The 16694-nt window shown below is 40.2% G+C and overlaps 2 non-coding genes across 2 annotated transcripts; both read right to left on the reverse strand.

Annotated features, from left to right (window-relative positions):
- Positions 1 to 3975: 3975 nt before the first annotated feature.
- Positions 3976 to 4083, reverse strand: LOC130959513 (small nucleolar RNA R71). The gene has a single exon (XR_009078588.1). It is a non-coding gene; the product is annotated as a small nucleolar RNA R71 (small nucleolar RNA).
- A 7846-nt stretch (positions 4084 to 11929) lies between these two features.
- Positions 11930 to 12037, reverse strand: LOC130959514 (small nucleolar RNA R71). Its single transcript, XR_009078589.1, has one exon. It is a non-coding gene; the product is annotated as a small nucleolar RNA R71 (small nucleolar RNA).
- Positions 12038 to 16694: the final 4657 nt, after the last annotated feature.

Consider the following 16694-nt stretch of genomic DNA (forward strand, 5'->3'; position numbering starts at 1 on the left):
GTCTACTTAGAGCTCTTTGTGGCTTAAAGAGCAAAAGAGAGATGGTTAGTGGTTAGAATCATCACTCTAGGTTCATGATGGTTGCATGTTCAAAGTTTGATTGCAAGGTTTTGGTGTTGAGTTTATTTAGTAGTCAAGTATGTTAAATAAGGTTTTATGGTGTTTTGGTAGCTGATGAGCGGATAATTTGTACCCTTTTTGGCATTGTTTTTAGTATGTTTTTAGTAGTTTTAGTTGAGTTCTTAGTATATTTTTATTAGTTTTTAGTTAAAATTCACTTTTCTGGACTTTACTATGAGTTTGTGTGTTTTTCTGTGATTTCAGGTATTTTCTGGCTGAAATTGAGGGACCTGAGCAAAAATCTGATCCAGAGACTGAAAAGGACTGCAGATGCTGTTGGATTCTGACCTCCCTGCACTCGAAGTGGATTTTCTGGAGCTACAGAAGCCCAATTGGCGCGCTCTCAACGGCATTGGAAAGTAGACATCCTGGGCTTTCCAGCAATATATGATAGTCCATACTTTGCCCAAGATTTGATGGCCCAAACCGGCGTTCAAAGTCACCCTCAGAAATTCCAGCGTTAAACGCCGGAACTGGCACCTAAATGGGAGTTAAACGCCCAAACTGGCATAAAAGCTGGCGTTTAACTCCAAGAAGAGTCTCTACACGAAATTGCTTCATTGCTCAGCCCAAGCACACACCAAATGGGGCCGGAAGTGGATTTTATGTCATTTACTCATCTCTGTAAACCTTAGGCTACTAGTTTTCTATAAGTAGGACCTTTTGCTATTGTATTAGAAGGGCTTTTGATCATGTTTTTATGATTGAACTCACTTTGGGAGGCTGGCAATTCGGCCATGCCTAGACCTTGTTCTTATGTATTTTCAACGGTGGAGTTTCTACACACCATAGATTAAGGTGTGGAGCTCTGCTGTACCTCGAGTATTAATGCAATTACTATTGTTCTTCTATTCAATTCCGCTTGTTCTTTGTCCAAGATATCACTTGTTCTTCAACTTGATGAATGTGATGATTCGTGACACTCATCATCATTCTCACTTATGAACAAGGTGACTGACAACCACTTCTGTTCTACAAGCAAACAAGGCTCTAGTGTTTATCTCTTGGATTCCTGATACACGATGCATGGTTGATCGCCTGACAACCGAGTGCTCGCCTGACAAACGAGCCAGCCATTCCGTGAGATCAGAGTCTTCGTGGTATAGGCGAGAACTGATGACGGCATTCAAGAGAATCCGGAAGGTCTAACCTTGTCTGTGGTATTCTGAGTAGGATTCAATGATTGAATGACTGTGACGTGCTTCAAACTCCTAGCAGGCGGGGCGTTAGTGACAGACGCAAAAGAATCACTGGATTCTATTCCGGCCTGACCGAGAACCGACAGCTGATTAGCCATATGCTGTGACAGAGCATAGGAACATTTTCACTGAGAGGATGGGAGGTAGCCACTGACAACGGTGAAACCCTTGCATGAGCTTGCCATGGAAAGGAGTAAGAAGGATTGGATGAAGACAGTAGGAAAGCAGAGAGACGGAAGGGAAGGCATCTTCATACGCTTATCTGAAGTTCCTACCAATGAATTACATAAGTACCTCTATCTTTATCTTTATGCTTTATTCGTATATCACTATACCCATTTGAGTCTGCCTGACTAAGATTTACAAGGTGACCATAGCTTGCTTTATACCAACAATCTCCGTGGGATCGACCCTTACTCGCGTAAGGTTTATTACTTGGACGACCCAGTGCACTTGCTGGTTAGTTGTGCGAAGTTGTGTAATGCCATGGGATTGAACACCAAGTTTTTGGGGTTCATGACTGGGGATTATGAGAGTTGTGAAAAGTATTGTTCACAATTTCGCGCACCAAGTTTTTGGCGCCGTTGCCGGGGATTGTTTTGTGTATGGACAACTGACGGTTCATCTTGTTGCTTAGATTAGGTATTTTTCTTCAGAGTTCTTAAGAATGAATTCTAGTGTTTCAAGGTGATGTTCTTATCATCACCAAAGCTGATTGATTCTCATCAATTTAGCTCTTGAATGCAATGTCCTGCTGAAGCTTGGCTAGCCATGTCTAATTCCTTTAGACTAAAGCTTTAGACTAACATTGCATGATTCCTGGAATTCTTATTAAGAATTTGATACCTTTGTTTTTCTTTTCCATATAATTTTCGAAAAAGCACAAAAAAAATTACAAAATCATAAAAATCAAAAATATTTTATGTTTCTTGTTTGAGTCTAGAGTCTCATGTTAAGTTTGGTGTCAATTGCATGTTTCTGTTCTTTTTGCATTCATGCATGTGTCTTCATTAATCTTCAAGTTGTTCTTGATGATTTTATTACTCTGATTTTTAATTCTCTTGACTTGAGTGTTTATATGTCTCATATGCATTCTCATTTTGTTAGTGTCAGTAGTATACAAACTGCTAAGTTTGGTGTCTTGCATGCATTGTTATTTGATTTTAGTTGCATTTTGATTATTAAAAATCCAAAAATATTTTTAATTTGTGTCTTCTCAAGTCAATAATACAGAGAATTGAAGATTCAGAACATACAGCAGAGGAATTGCACAGAAAAAGCTGGGCGTTCAAAACGCCCAGTGAAGAAGGACAGACTGGCGTTTAAACGCCAGCCAGGGTACCTGGTTGGGCGTTTAACGCCCAAAAGGGTATAGTTTTGGGCGTTAAACGCCAGAATGTGCACCATTCTGGGCGTTTAACGCCAGGATGGCACAAGGGGAAAGAATTTTGTTTTCAAATCAATTTTTTTCAAGTTTTCAAAGTTTTTCAAAATCAAATCTTTTTCAAATCATATCTTTTCAATCAAATGTTTTCAAAATTAATTTCTTTCCTTTTACAAAGATACTTGCTACCAATTAATGATTTGATTCAACATTTCAAGTATGTTGCCTTTTCTGTTGAGAAAGGTTTAATGTTTGAATCATATCTTTTCTTGTTAGGCAAGTCATTAATTTTTAAAATCAAATCTTTTTAAAATTGTTTTCAAATCATATCTTCCCAATCACTTAATTTTTTTAAAACTAATCATATCTTCTTAACCACATCTTTTTCAAAATAGTTTTCAATCAAATCTTTTTGATTTCTAATTTCAAAATCTTTTTCAAAAAAAACACTTGATTTCTTTTCCACTTTCATTTTCGAAAATCAAGTAGTGTTTTTCAAAAATATTTTCAAAATCCTTTACTTAATTTTCGAAAATTACTTCCCTTCTTCTCACATCCTTCTATTTATGGACTAACACTATTCCTTAATGTAAAATTCGAACTCCATCTTCTTTGATAAGTTCAAATTTTCTACTTCTGTCTTCTACTTTTCTTTTCCTCTGACACCTCAAGGAATCTCTATACTGTGACATAGAGGATTCCACATTTTCTTGTTCTCTTCTCTTTCATATGAGCAGGAACAAAGACAAAAGCATTCTTGTTGAAGCTGATCCTGAACCTGAAAGGACCTTGAAGCGAAAGCTAAGAGAAGCTAAGGTACAACTCTCTGCAGAGGACCTAACAAAAATCTTCAAAGAAGAAGAACACATGGCAGCCGAAAACAACAACAATGCCAACAATGCAAGGAAGGTGCTAGGTGACTTTACTGCACCTACTCCCGACTTTAATGGGAGAAGCATCTCTATCCCTGCCATTGGAGCAAACAACTTTGAGCTTAAGCCTCAATTAGTTTCTCTAATGCAACAGAATTACAAGTTTCATGGACTTCCATTGGAAGATCCCCATCAGTTTTTAGCTGAATTCTTGCAAATCTGTGACACTGTCAAGACTAATGGGGTTGACCCTGAGGTCTACAGACTTATGCTATTCCCTTTTGCTGTAAGAGACAGAGCTAGGACATGGTTGGACTCACAACCTAAAGAAAGCCTGGACTCATGGGAAAAGCTAGTCAATGCCTTCTTGGCAAAGTTCTTTCCACCTCAAAAATTGAGTAAGCTTAGAGTGGAAGTCCAAACCTTCAGACAGAAGGATGGAGAATCCCTCTATGAAGCTTGGGAAAGATACAAACAATTAATCAGAAAATGTCCTTCTGACATGCTTTCTGAATGGAGCATCATAGGTATTTTCTATGATGGTCTCTCTGAACTATCCAAAATGTCTTTGGATAGCTCTGCTGGAGGATCTCTTCATTTGAAGAAGTCGCCTACAGAAGCTCAAGAGCTAATTGAAATGGTTGCAAATAACCAATTCATGTACACTTCTGAAAGGAATCCTGTGAACAATGGGACTAATCAGAAGAAAGGAGTTCTTGAGATTGATACTCTGAATGCCATTTTGGCTCAGAACAAGATATTGACTCAACAAGTCAATTTGATTTCTCAAAGTCTGTCTGGAATGCAAAATGCACCAAGCAGTACTAAGGATACTTCATCTGAAGAAGAAGCCTATGATCCTGAGAACCCTTCAATGGAAGAGGTGAACTACCTAGGAGAACCCTATGGAAACACCTATAATTCTTCATGGAGAAATCATCCAAATTTCTCATGGAAGAATCAAGAGAGACCTCAACAAGGTTTCAATAACAATAATGGTGGAAGAAATAGGTTTAGCAATGGCAAGCCTTTTCCATCATCTTCTCAGCAACAGACAGAGAATTCTAAGCAGAACTCCTCTGACTTAGCAACCATGGTCTCTGATCTAATCAAAACCACTCAAAGTTTCATGACTGAAACAAGGTCCTCCATAAGGAATTTGGAGGCACAAGTGGGACAGCTGAGCAAGAAAATTACTGAGCTCCCTCCTAGTACTCTCCCAAGCAACACAGAAGAAAATCCAAAAGGAGAGTGCAAGGCCATCAACATGGCCGAATTTGGAGAGGAAGGAGAGGAAGTGAACGCCACTGAGGAAGACCTCAATGGGCGTGCACTGACCTCCACTGAGTTCCCCAATGAGGAACCATGGGAATCTGAGGCTCAAAATGAGACCATAGAGATTCCACTGGACTTACTTCTGCCTTTCATGAGCTCTGATGAGTATTCTTCCTCTGAGGAGGATGAGTATGTCACTGAAGAGCAAGTTGCCAAATATCTTGGAGCAATCATGAAGCTAAATGACAAGTTATTTGGAAATGAGACTTGGGAGAATAAACCTCCTTTGCTCACCAAAGAACTGGATGACTTGTCTAGGCAAAAATTACCTCAAAAGAGACAAGATCCTGGGAAGTTTTCAATACCTTGTACCATAGGCACCATGACCTTCAAGAAGGCTCTGTGTGACTTAGGGTCAAGTGTGAACCTCATGCCTCTCTCTGTAATGGAGAAGCTAGGGATCTTTGAGGTGCAAGTTGCAAGAATCTCATTAGAGATGGCAGACAACTCAAGAAAACAAGCTCATGGACTTGTAGAGGATGTTCTGGTGAAGATTGAAGACCATTACATCCCTGCTGATTTCATAGTCCTAGAGACTGGGAAGTGCATGGATGAAACCATCATCCTTGGCAGACCCTTCCTGGCCACAGCAAAGGCTGTGATTGATGTTGATAGAGGCGAACTGATCATTCAAGTGAATGAAGAATCCTTTGTGTTTAAGGCTCAAGGATATCCCTCTGTCACCATGGAGAGGAAGCTTGAAGAGCTTCTCTCAATTCAGAGTCAAACAGAGCCCCCACAGTCAAACTCTAAGTTTGGTGTTGGGAGGCCACAACCAAACTCTAAGTTTGGTGTTGAACCCCCACATTCAAACTCTAAGTTTGGTGTTGGGAGGTCCCAACATTGCTCTGAGTATCTGTGAGGCTCCATGAGAGCCATCTGTCAAGCTACTGACATTAAAGAAGCGCTTGTTGGGAGGCAACCCAATGTTATATTTTATCTATTTCTTTTGTTATTTTATGTTTTTTTTGTAGGTTGATGATCATGAGAAGACACAAAATCAATTGAAAAAGCAAGAACAGACTGAAAAACAGGAAGAAAAACAGCACACCCTGGAGGAAGAACCCACTGGCGTTTAAACGCCAGTGAGGCTAGCAGATGGGCGTTTAACGCCCAGTCTGGCACCATTCTGGGCGTTTAACGCCAGAAAGGGGCACCAGACTGGCGTTAAACGCCAGAAAAGGGCAAGAACCTGGCGTTAAACGCCAGGAATGGGCACCAGCCCGGCGTTTAACGCCAGAAATGGCTCAAAACGTGATTTTGAATGCCATTTGGTGCAGGGATGACTTTTCCTTGACACCACAGGATCTGTGGACCCCACAGGATCCCCACCAACCCCACCACTCTCTCTCTCTTCTTCATCCATTCACCAATCACCTCAACTCCTCTTCCCCAAAAACCCTTCACCTATCAAATCCCTTCTTCCTCTTCACCACTCACATCCATCCTTCATAAAACCCCACCTACCTCACCATTCAAATTCAAACCCACCCTCACTTGACCGAACCTTACCCTTCCCCCTCTCCTATATAAACCCTTCTTCACCCCTTCATTTTCACACAACCTAAACACCACTTCTCCCCCTCTTTGGCCGAACACAAAGCCATTCCCTTCTTCCTCATTTCTTCTTCTTCTACTCTCTTCTTTCTTCTTTTGCTCGAGGACGAGCAAACCTTTTAAGTTTGGTGTGGTAAAAGCATTGCTTTTTGTTTTTCCATAACCATTTATGGCATCCAAGGCCGGAGAAACCTATAAAAAGAGGAAAGGGAAGGCAAAAGCCTCCTCATCCGAGTCATGGGAGATGGAGAGATTCATCTCAAGGGTGCATCAAGACCACTTCTATGAAGTTGTGGCCATGAAGAAGGGTCAACTTTGATCAAAGGTTGGACCAAGTCCTCATAAACATTTGTGAAGAGGGCACTCAATGGAAGAGAAACTCAAGAGGGAAGCCGATTCAACTGAGAAGGCATAACCACAAGCCCATCACTAAGAAAAGGATGGAGCAAACAAGAGACCCCTCTCATCATGAGATCCCTGAGATGCCTCAAGGGATGCACTTTCCTCCACAAGACTATTGGGAGCAACTGAACACCTCCCTAGGAGAATTGAGTTCCAACATGGGACAACTAAGGGTGGAGCATCAAGAACACTCCATCATCCTCCATGAAATTAGAGAAGATCAAAGGATCATGAGAGAGGAGCAACAAAGACAAGGAAGATACATTGAGGAGCTCAAGCACTCCATTGGATCTTCAAGAGGAAGAAAGAGCCGCCCTCACTAAGGTGGACCCGTTCTTTTATCTCCTTGTTCTTTATTTTCTGTTTTTCGAATTTTAGTGCTTATGTTTATCTATGTTTGTGTCTTGTGATCATTAGTGTCTTAGTGTCTATGCCTTAAAGTTATGAATGTCCTATGAATCCATCACCTTTCTTAAATGAAAAATGTTTTAATCACAAAAGAACAAGAAGTACAGGATTTCGAATTCATCTTTAAAACTAGCTTAATTAGTTTGATGTGGTGACAATACTTTTTGTTTTCTGAATGTATGCTTGAACAGTGCATATGTCTTTTGAATTTGTTGTTCATGAATGTTAAAATTGTTGGCTCTTGAAAGAATGATGAAAAAGGAGACATGTTACTGAGGATCTGAAAAATCATAAAAATGATTCTTGAAGCAAGAAAAAGTAGTGAATTAAAAAAAAAACGACGAAAAAAAAGGGGAGAAAGAAAAAGAAAAGAAAAAGAAAAGAAAAAAGAAAGAAATAAAGTTGTGATCCAAGGCAAAAAGAGTGTGCTTAAGAACCCTGGACACCTCTAATTGGGGACTCTAGCAAAGCTGAGTCACAATCTGAAAAGGTTCACCCAATTATGTGTCTGTGGCATGTATGTATCCGGTGGTAATACTGGAAGACAGAGTGCTTTGGGCCACGGCCAAGACTCAATAAGTAGCTGTGTTCAAGAATCATCATACTTAACTAGGAGAATCAATAACACTATCTGGATTCTGAGTTCCTAAAGAAGCCAATCATTCTGAATTTCAAAGGATAAAGTGAGATGCCAAAACTGTTCGGAGGCAAAAAGCTACTAGTCCCGCTCATCTAATTTGGAGCTAAGTTTCATTGATAATTTGGAGTCTATAGTATATTCTCTTCTTTTTATCCTATTTGATCTTCAGTTGCTTGAGGACAAGCAACAATTTAAGTTTGGTGTTGTGATGAGCGGATAATTTGTACCCTTTTTGGCATTGTTTTTAGTATGTTTTTAGTAGTTTTAGTTGAGTTCTTAGTATATTTTTATTAGTTTTTAGTTAAAATTCACTTTTCTGGACTTTACTATGAGTTTGTGTGTTTTTCTGTGATTTCAGGTATTTTCTGGCTGAAATTGAGGGACCTGAGCAAAAATCTGATCCAGAGACTGAAAAGGACTGCAGATGCTGTTGGATTCTGACCTCCCTGCACTCGAAGTGGATTTTCTGGAGCTACAGAAGCCCAATTGGCGCGCTCTCAACGGCATTGGAAAGTAGACATCCTGGGCTTTCCAGCAATATATGATAGTCCATACTTTGCCCAAGATTTGATGGCCCAAACCGGCGTTCAAAGTCACCCTCAGAAATTCCAGCGTTAAACGCCGGAACTGGCACCTAAATGGGAGTTAAACGCCCAAACTGGCATAAAAGCTGGCGTTTAACTCCAAGAAGAGTCTCTACACGAAATTGCTTCATTGCTCAGCCCAAGCACACACCAAATGGGGCCGGAAGTGGATTTTTATGTCATTTACTCATCTCTGTAAACCTTAGGCTACTAGTTTTCTATAAGTAGGACCTTTTGCTATTGTATTAGAAGGGCTTTTGATCATGTTTTTATGATTGAACTCACTTTGGGAGGCTGGCAATTCGGCCATGCCTAGACCTTGTTCTTATGTATTTTCAACGGTGGAGTTTCTACACACCATAGATTAAGGTGTGGAGCTCTGCTGTACCTCGAGTATTAATGCAATTACTATTGTTCTTCTATTCAATTCCGCTTGTTCTTTGTCCAAGATATCACTTGTTCTTCAACTTGATGAATGTGATGATTCGTGACACTCATCATCATTCTCACTTATGAACAAGGTGACTGACAACCACTTCTGTTCTACAAGCAAACAAGGCTCTAGTGTTTATCTCTTGGATTCCTGATACACGATGCATGGTTGATCGCCTGACAACCGAGTGCTCGCCTGACAAACGAGCCAGCCATTCCGTGAGATCAGAGTCTTCGTGGTATAGGCGAGAACTGATGACGGCATTCAAGAGAATCCGGAAGGTCTAACCTTGTCTGTGGTATTCTGAGTAGGATTCAATGATTGAATGACTGTGACGTGCTTCAAACTCCTAGCAGGCGGGGCGTTAGTGACAGACGCAAAAGAATCACTGGATTCTATTCCGGCCTGACCGAGAACCGACAGCTGATTAGCCATATGCTGTGACAGAGCATAGGAACATTTTCACTGAGAGGATGGGAGGTAGCCACTGACAACGGTGAAACCCTTGCATGAGCTTGCCATGGAAAGGAGTAAGAAGGATTGGATGAAGACAGTAGGAAAGCAGAGAGACGGAAGGGAAGGCATCTTCATACGCTTATCTGAAGTTCCTACCAATGAATTACATAAGTACCTCTATCTTTATCTTTATGCTTTATTCGTATATCACTATACCCATTTGAGTCTGCCTGACTAAGATTTACAAGGTGACCATAGCTTGCTTTATACCAACAATCTCCGTGGGATCGACCCTTACTCGCGTAAGGTTTATTACTTGGACGACCCAGTGCACTTGCTGGTTAGTTGTGCGAAGTTGTGTAATGCCATGGGATTGAACACCAAGTTTTTGGGGTTCATGACTGGGGATTATGAGAGTTGTGAAAAGTATTGTTCACAATTTCGCGCACCAAGTTTTTGGCGCCGTTGCCGGGGATTGTTTTGTGTATGGACAACTGACGGTTCATCTTGTTGCTTAGATTAGGTATTTTTCTTCAGAGTTCTTAAGAATGAATTCTAGTGTTTCAAGGTGATGTTCTTATCATCACCAAAGCTGATTGATTCTCATCAATTTAGCTCTTGAATGCAATGTCCTGCTGAAGCTTGGCTAGCCATGTCTAATTCCTTTAGACTAAAGCTTTAGACTAACATTGCATGATTCCTGGAATTCTTATTAAGAATTTTGATACCTTTGTTTTTCTTTTCCATATAATTTTCGAAAAAGCACAAAAAAAATTACAAAATCATAAAAATCAAAAATATTTTATGTTTCTTGTTTGAGTCTAGAGTCTCATGTTAAGTTTGGTGTCAATTGCATGTTTCTGTTCTTTTTGCATTCATGCATGTGTCTTCATTAATCTTCAAGTTGTTCTTGATGATTTTATTACTCTGATTTTTAATTCTCTTGACTTGAGTGTTTATATGTCTCATATGCATTCTCATTTTGTTAGTGCCAGTAGTATACAAACTGCTAAGTTTGGTGTCTTGCATGCATTGTTATTTGATTTTAGTTGCATTTTGATTATTAAAAATCCAAAAATATTTTTAATTTGTGTCTTCTCAAGTCAATAATACAGAGAATTGAAGATTCAGAACATACAGCAGAGGAATTGCACAGAAAAAGCTGGGCGTTCAAAACGCCCAGTGAAGAAGGACAGACTGGCGTTTAAACGCCAGCCAGGGTACCTGGTTGGGCGTTTAACGCCCAAAAGGGTATAGTTTTGGGCGTTAAACGCCAGAATGTGCACCATTCTGGGCGTTTAACGCCAGGATGGCACAAGGGGAAAGAATTTTGTTTTCAAATCAATTTTTTTCAAGTTTTCAAAGTTTTTCAAAATCAAATCTTTTTCAAATCATATCTTTTCAATCAAATGTTTTCAAAATTAATTTCTTTCCTTTTACAAAGATACTTGCTACCAATTAATGATTTGATTCAACATTTCAAGTATGTTGCCTTTTCTGTTGAGAAAGGTTTAATGTTTGAATCATATCTTTTCTTGTTAGGCAAGTCATTAATTTTTAAAATCAAATCTTTTTAAAATTGTTTTCAAATCATATCTTCCCAATCACTTAATTTTTTTAAAACTAATCATATCTTCTTAACCACATCTTTTTCAAAATAGTTTTCAATCAAATCTTTTTGATTTCTAATTTCAAAATCTTTTTCAAAAAAAAACACTTGATTTCTTTTCCACTTTCATTTTCGAAAATCAAGTAGTGTTTTTCAAAAATATTTTCAAAATCCTTTACTTAATTTTCGAAAATTACTTCCCTTCTTCTCACATCCTTCTATTTATGGACTAACACTATTCCTTAATGTAAAATTCGAACTCCATCTTCTTTGATAAGTTCGAATTTTCTACTTCTGTCTTCTACTTTTCTTTTCCTCTGACACCTCAAGGAATCTCTATACTGTGACATAGAGGATTCCACATTTTCTTGTTCTCTTCTCTTTCATATGAGCAGGAACAAAGACAAAAGCATTCTTGTTGAAGCTGATCCTGAACCTGAAAGGACCTTGAAGCAAAAGCTAAGAGATGCTAAGGCACAACTCTCTGCAGAGGACCTAACAAAAATCTTCAAAGAAGAAGAACACATGGCAGCCGAAAACAACAACAATGCCAACAATGCAAGGAAGGTGCTAGGTGACTTTACTGCACCTACTCCCGACTTCTATGGGAGAAGCATCTCTATCCCTGCCATTGGAGCAAACAACTTTGAGCTTAAGCCTCAATTAGTTTCTCTAATGCAACAGAATTGCAAGTTTCATGGACTTCCATTGGAAGATCCCCATCAGTTTTTAGCTGAATTCTTGCAAATCTGTGACACTGTCAAGACTAATGGGGTTGACCCTGAGGTCTACAGACTTATGCTATTCCCTTTTGTTGTAAGAGACAGAGCTAGGACATGGTTGGACTCACAACCTAAAGAAAGCCTGGACTCATGGGAAAAGCTAGTCAATGCCTTCTTGGCAAAGTTCTTTCCACCTCAAAAATTGAGTAAGCTTAGAGTGGAAGTCCAAACCTTCAGACAGAAGGATGGAGAATCCCTCTATGAAGCTTGGGAAAGATACAAACAATTAATCAGAAAATGTCCTTCTGACATGCTTTCTGAATGGAGCATCATAGGTATTTTCTATGATGGTCTCTCTGAACTATCCAAAATGTCTTTGGATAGCTCTGCTGGAGGATCTCTTCATTTGAAGAAGACGCCTATAGAAGCTCAAGAGCTAATTGAAATGGTTGCAAATAACCAATTCATGTACACTTCTGAAAGGAATCCTATGAACAATGGGACTAATCAGAAGAAAGGAGTTCTTGAGATTGATACTCTGAATGCCATTTTGGCTCAGAACAAGATATTGACTCAACAAGTCAATTTGATTTCTCAAAGTCTGTCTGGAATGCAAAATGCACCAAGCAGTACTAAGGATGCTTCATCTGAAGAAGAAGCCTATGATCCTGAGAACCCTTCAATGGAAGAGGTGAACTACCTAGGAGAACCCTATGGAAACACCTATAATTCTTCATGGAGAAATCATCCAAATTTCTCATGGAAGAATCAAGAGAGACCTCAACAAGGTTTCAATAACAATAATGGTGGAAGAAATAGGTTTAGCAATGGCAAGCCTTTTCCATCATCTTCTCAGCAACAGACAGAGAATTCTAAGCAGAACCCCTCTGACTTAGCAACCATGGTCTCTGATCTAATCAAAACCACTCAAAGTTTCATGACTGAAACAAGGTCCTCCATAAGGAATTTGGAGGCACAAGTGGGACAGCTGAGCAAGAAAATTACTGAGCTCCCTCCTAGTACTCTCCCAAGCAACACAGAAAAAAATCCAAAAGGAGAGTGCAAGGCCATCAACATGGCCGAATTTGGAGAGGAAGGAGAGGAAGTGAACGCCACTGAGGAAGACCTCAATGGGCGTGCACTGACCTCCACTGAGTTCCCCAATGAGGAACCATGGGAATCTGAGGCTCAAAATGAGACCATAGAGATTCCACTGGACTTACTTCTGCCTTTCATGAGCTCTGATGAGTATTCTTCCTCTGAGGAGGATGAGTATGTCACTGAAGAGCAAGTTGCCAAATATCTTGGAGCAATCATGAAGCTAAATGACAAGTTATTTGGAAATGAGACTTGGGAGAATAAACCTCCTTTGCTCACCAAAGAACTGGATGACTTGTCTAGGCAAAAATTACCTCAAAAGAGACAAGATCCTGGGAAGTTTTCAATACCTTGTACCATAGGCACCATGACCTTCAAGAAGGCTCTGTGTGACTTAGGGTCAAGTGTGAACCTCATGCCTCTCTCTGTAATGGAGAAGCTAGGGATCTTTGAGGTGCAAGTTGCAAGAATCTCATTAGAGATGGCAGACAACTCAAGAAAACAAGCTCATGGACTTGTAGAGGATGTTCTGGTGAAGATTGAAGACCATTACATCCCTGCTGATTTCATAGTCCTAGAGACTGGGAAGTGCATGGATGAAACCATCATCCTTGGCAGACCCTTCCTGGCCACAGCAAAGGCTGTGATTGATATTGATAGAGGCGAACTGATCATTCAAGTGAATGAAGAATCCTTTGTGTTTAAGGCTCAAGGATATCCCTCTGTCACCATGGAGAGGAAGCTTGAAGAGCTTCTCTCAATTCAGAGTCAAACAGAGCCCCCACAGTCAAACTCTAAGTTTGGTGTTGGGAGGCCACAACCAAACTCTAAGTTTGGTGTTGAACCCCCACATTCAAACTCTAAGTTTGGTGTTGGGAGGTCCCAACATTGCTCTGAGTATCTGTGAGGCTCCATGAGAGCCATCTGTCAAGCTACTGACATTAAAGAAGCGCTTGTTGGGAGGCAACCCAATGTTATATTTTATCTATTTCTTTTGTTATTTTATGTTTTTTTTTGTAGGTTGATGATCATGAGAAGTCACAAAATCAATTGAAAAAGCAAGAACAGACTGAAAAACAGGAAGAAAAACAGCACACCCTGGAGGAAGAACCCACTGGCGTTTAAACGCCAGTGAGGCTAGCAGATGGGCGTTTAACGCCCAGTCTGGCACCATTCTGGGCGTTTAACGCCAGAAAGGGGCACCAGACTGGCGTTAAACGCCAGAAAAGGGCAAGAACCTGGCGTTAAACGCCAGGAATGGGCACCAGCCCGGCGTTTAACGCCAGAAATGGCTCAAAACGTGATTTTGAATGCCATTTGGTGCAGGGATGACTTTTCCTTGACACCACAGGATCTGTGGACCCCACAGGATCCCCACCAACCCCACCACTCTCTCTCTCTTCTTCATCCATTCACCAATCACCTCAACTCCTCTTCCCCAAAAACCCTTCACCTATCAAATCCCTTCTTCCTCTTCACCACTCACATCCATCCTTCATAAAACCCCACCTACCTCACCATTCAAATTCAAACCCACCCTCACTTGACCGAACCTTACCCTTCCCCCTCTCCTATATAAACCCTTCTTCACCCCTTCATTTTCACACAACCTAAACACCACTTCTCCCCCTCTTTGGCCGAACACAAAGCCATTCCCTTCTTCCTCATTTCTTCTTCTTCTACTCTCTTCTTTCTTCTTTTGCTCGAGGACGAGCAAACCTTTTAAGTTTGGTATGGTAAAAGCATTTCTTTTTGTTTTTCCATAACCATTTATGGCATCCAAGGCCGGAGAAACCTATAAAAAGAGGAAAGGGAAGGCAAAAGCCTCCTCATCCGAGTCATGGGAGATGGAGAGATTCATCTCAAGGGTGCATCAAGACCACTTCTATGAAGTTGTGGCCATGAAGAAGGGTCAACTTTGATCAAAGGTTGGACCAAGTCCTCATAAACATTTGTGAAGAGGGCACTCAATGGAAGAAAAACTCAAGAGGGAAGCCGGTTCAACTGAGAAGGCATAACCACAAGCCCATCACTAAGAAAAGGATGGAGCAAACAAGAGACCCCTCTCATCATGAGATCCCTGAGATGCCTCAAGGGATGCACTTTCCTCCACAAGACTATTGGGAGCAACTGAACACCTCCCTAGGAGAATTGAGTTCCAACATGGGACAACTAAGGGTGGAGCATCAAGAACACTCCATCATCCTCCATGAAATTAGAGAAGATCAAAGGATCATGAGAGAGGAGCAACAAAGACAAGGAAGAGACATTGAGGAGCTCAAGCACTCCATTGGATCTTCAAGAGGAAGAAAGAGCCGCCCTCACTAAGGTGGACCCGTTCTTTAATCTCCTTGTTCTTTATTTTCTGTTTTTCGAATTTTAGTGCTTATGTTTATCTATGTTTGTGTCTTGTGATCATTAGTGTCTTAGTGTCTATGCCTTAAAGTTATGAATGTCCTATGAATCCATCACCTTTCTTAAATGAAAAATGTTTTAATCACAAAAGAACAAGAAGTACAGGATTTCGAATTCATCTTTAAAACTAGCTTAATTAGTTTGATGTGGTGACAATACTTTTTGTTTTCTGAATGTATGCTTGAACAGTGCATATGTCTTTTGAATTTGTTGTTCATGAATGTTAAAATTGTTGGCTCTTGAAAGAATGATGAAAAAGGAGACATGTTACTGAGGATCTGAAAAATCATAAAAATGATTCTTGAAGCAAGAAAAAGTAGTGAATTCAAAAAAAAACGAAAAAAAAGGGGAGAAAGAAAAAGAAAAGAAAAAGAAAAGAAAAAGAAAGAAATAAAGTTGTGATCCAAGGCAAAAAGAGTGTGCTTAAGAATCCTGGACACCTCTAATTGGGGACTCTAGCAAAGCTGAGTCACAATCTGAAAAGGTTCACCCAATTATGTGTCTGTGGCATGTATGTATCTGGTGGTAATACTGGAAGACAGAGTGCTTTGGGCCACGGCCAAGACTCAATAAGTAGCTGTGTTCAAGAATCATCATACTTAACTAGGAGAATCAATAACACTATCTGGATTCTGAGTTCCTAAAGAAGCCAATCATTCTGAATTTCAAAGGATAAAGTGAGATGCCAAAACTGTTCGGAGGCAAAAAGCTACTAGTCCCGCTCATCTAATTTGGAGCTAAGTTTCATTGATAATTTGGAGTCTATAGTATATTCTCTTCTTTTTATCCTATTTGATCTTCAGTTGCTTGAGGACAAGCAACAATTTAAGTTTGGTGTTGTGATGAGCGGATAATTTGTACCCTTTTTGGCATTGTTTTTAGTATGTTTTTAGTAGTTTTAGTTGAGTTCTTAGTATATTTTTATTAGTTTTTAGTTAAAATTCACTTTTCTGGACTTTACTATGAGTTTGTGTGTTTTTCTGTGATTTCAGGTATTTTCTGGCTGAAATTGAGGGACCTGAGCAAAAATCTGATCCAGAGACTGAAAAGGACTGCAGATGCTGTTGGATTCTGACCTCCCTGCACTCGAAGTGGATTTTCTGGAGCTACAGAAGCCCAATTGGCGCGCTCTCAACGGCGTTGGAAAGTAGACATCCTGGGCTTTCCAGCAATATATGATAGTCCATACTTTGCCCAAGATTTGATGGCCTAAACCGGCGTTCAAAGTCACCCTCAGAAATTCCAGCGTTAAACGCCGGAACTGGCACCTAAATGGGAGTTAAACGCCCAAACTGGCATAAAAGCTGGCGTTTAACTCCAAGAAGAGTCTCTACACGAAATTGCTTCATTGCTCAGCCCAAGCATACACCAAATGGGCCCGGAAGTGGATTTTTATGTCATTTACTCATCTCTGTAAACCTTAGGCTACTAGTTTTCTATAAGTAGGACCTTTTGCTATT

The sequence above is a fragment of the Arachis stenosperma genome, chromosome 10 (genome assembly GCF_014773155.1).
Source record: "Arachis stenosperma cultivar V10309 chromosome 10, arast.V10309.gnm1.PFL2, whole genome shotgun sequence".
NCBI classification, from domain to species: domain Eukaryota; kingdom Viridiplantae; phylum Streptophyta; class Magnoliopsida; order Fabales; family Fabaceae; genus Arachis; species Arachis stenosperma.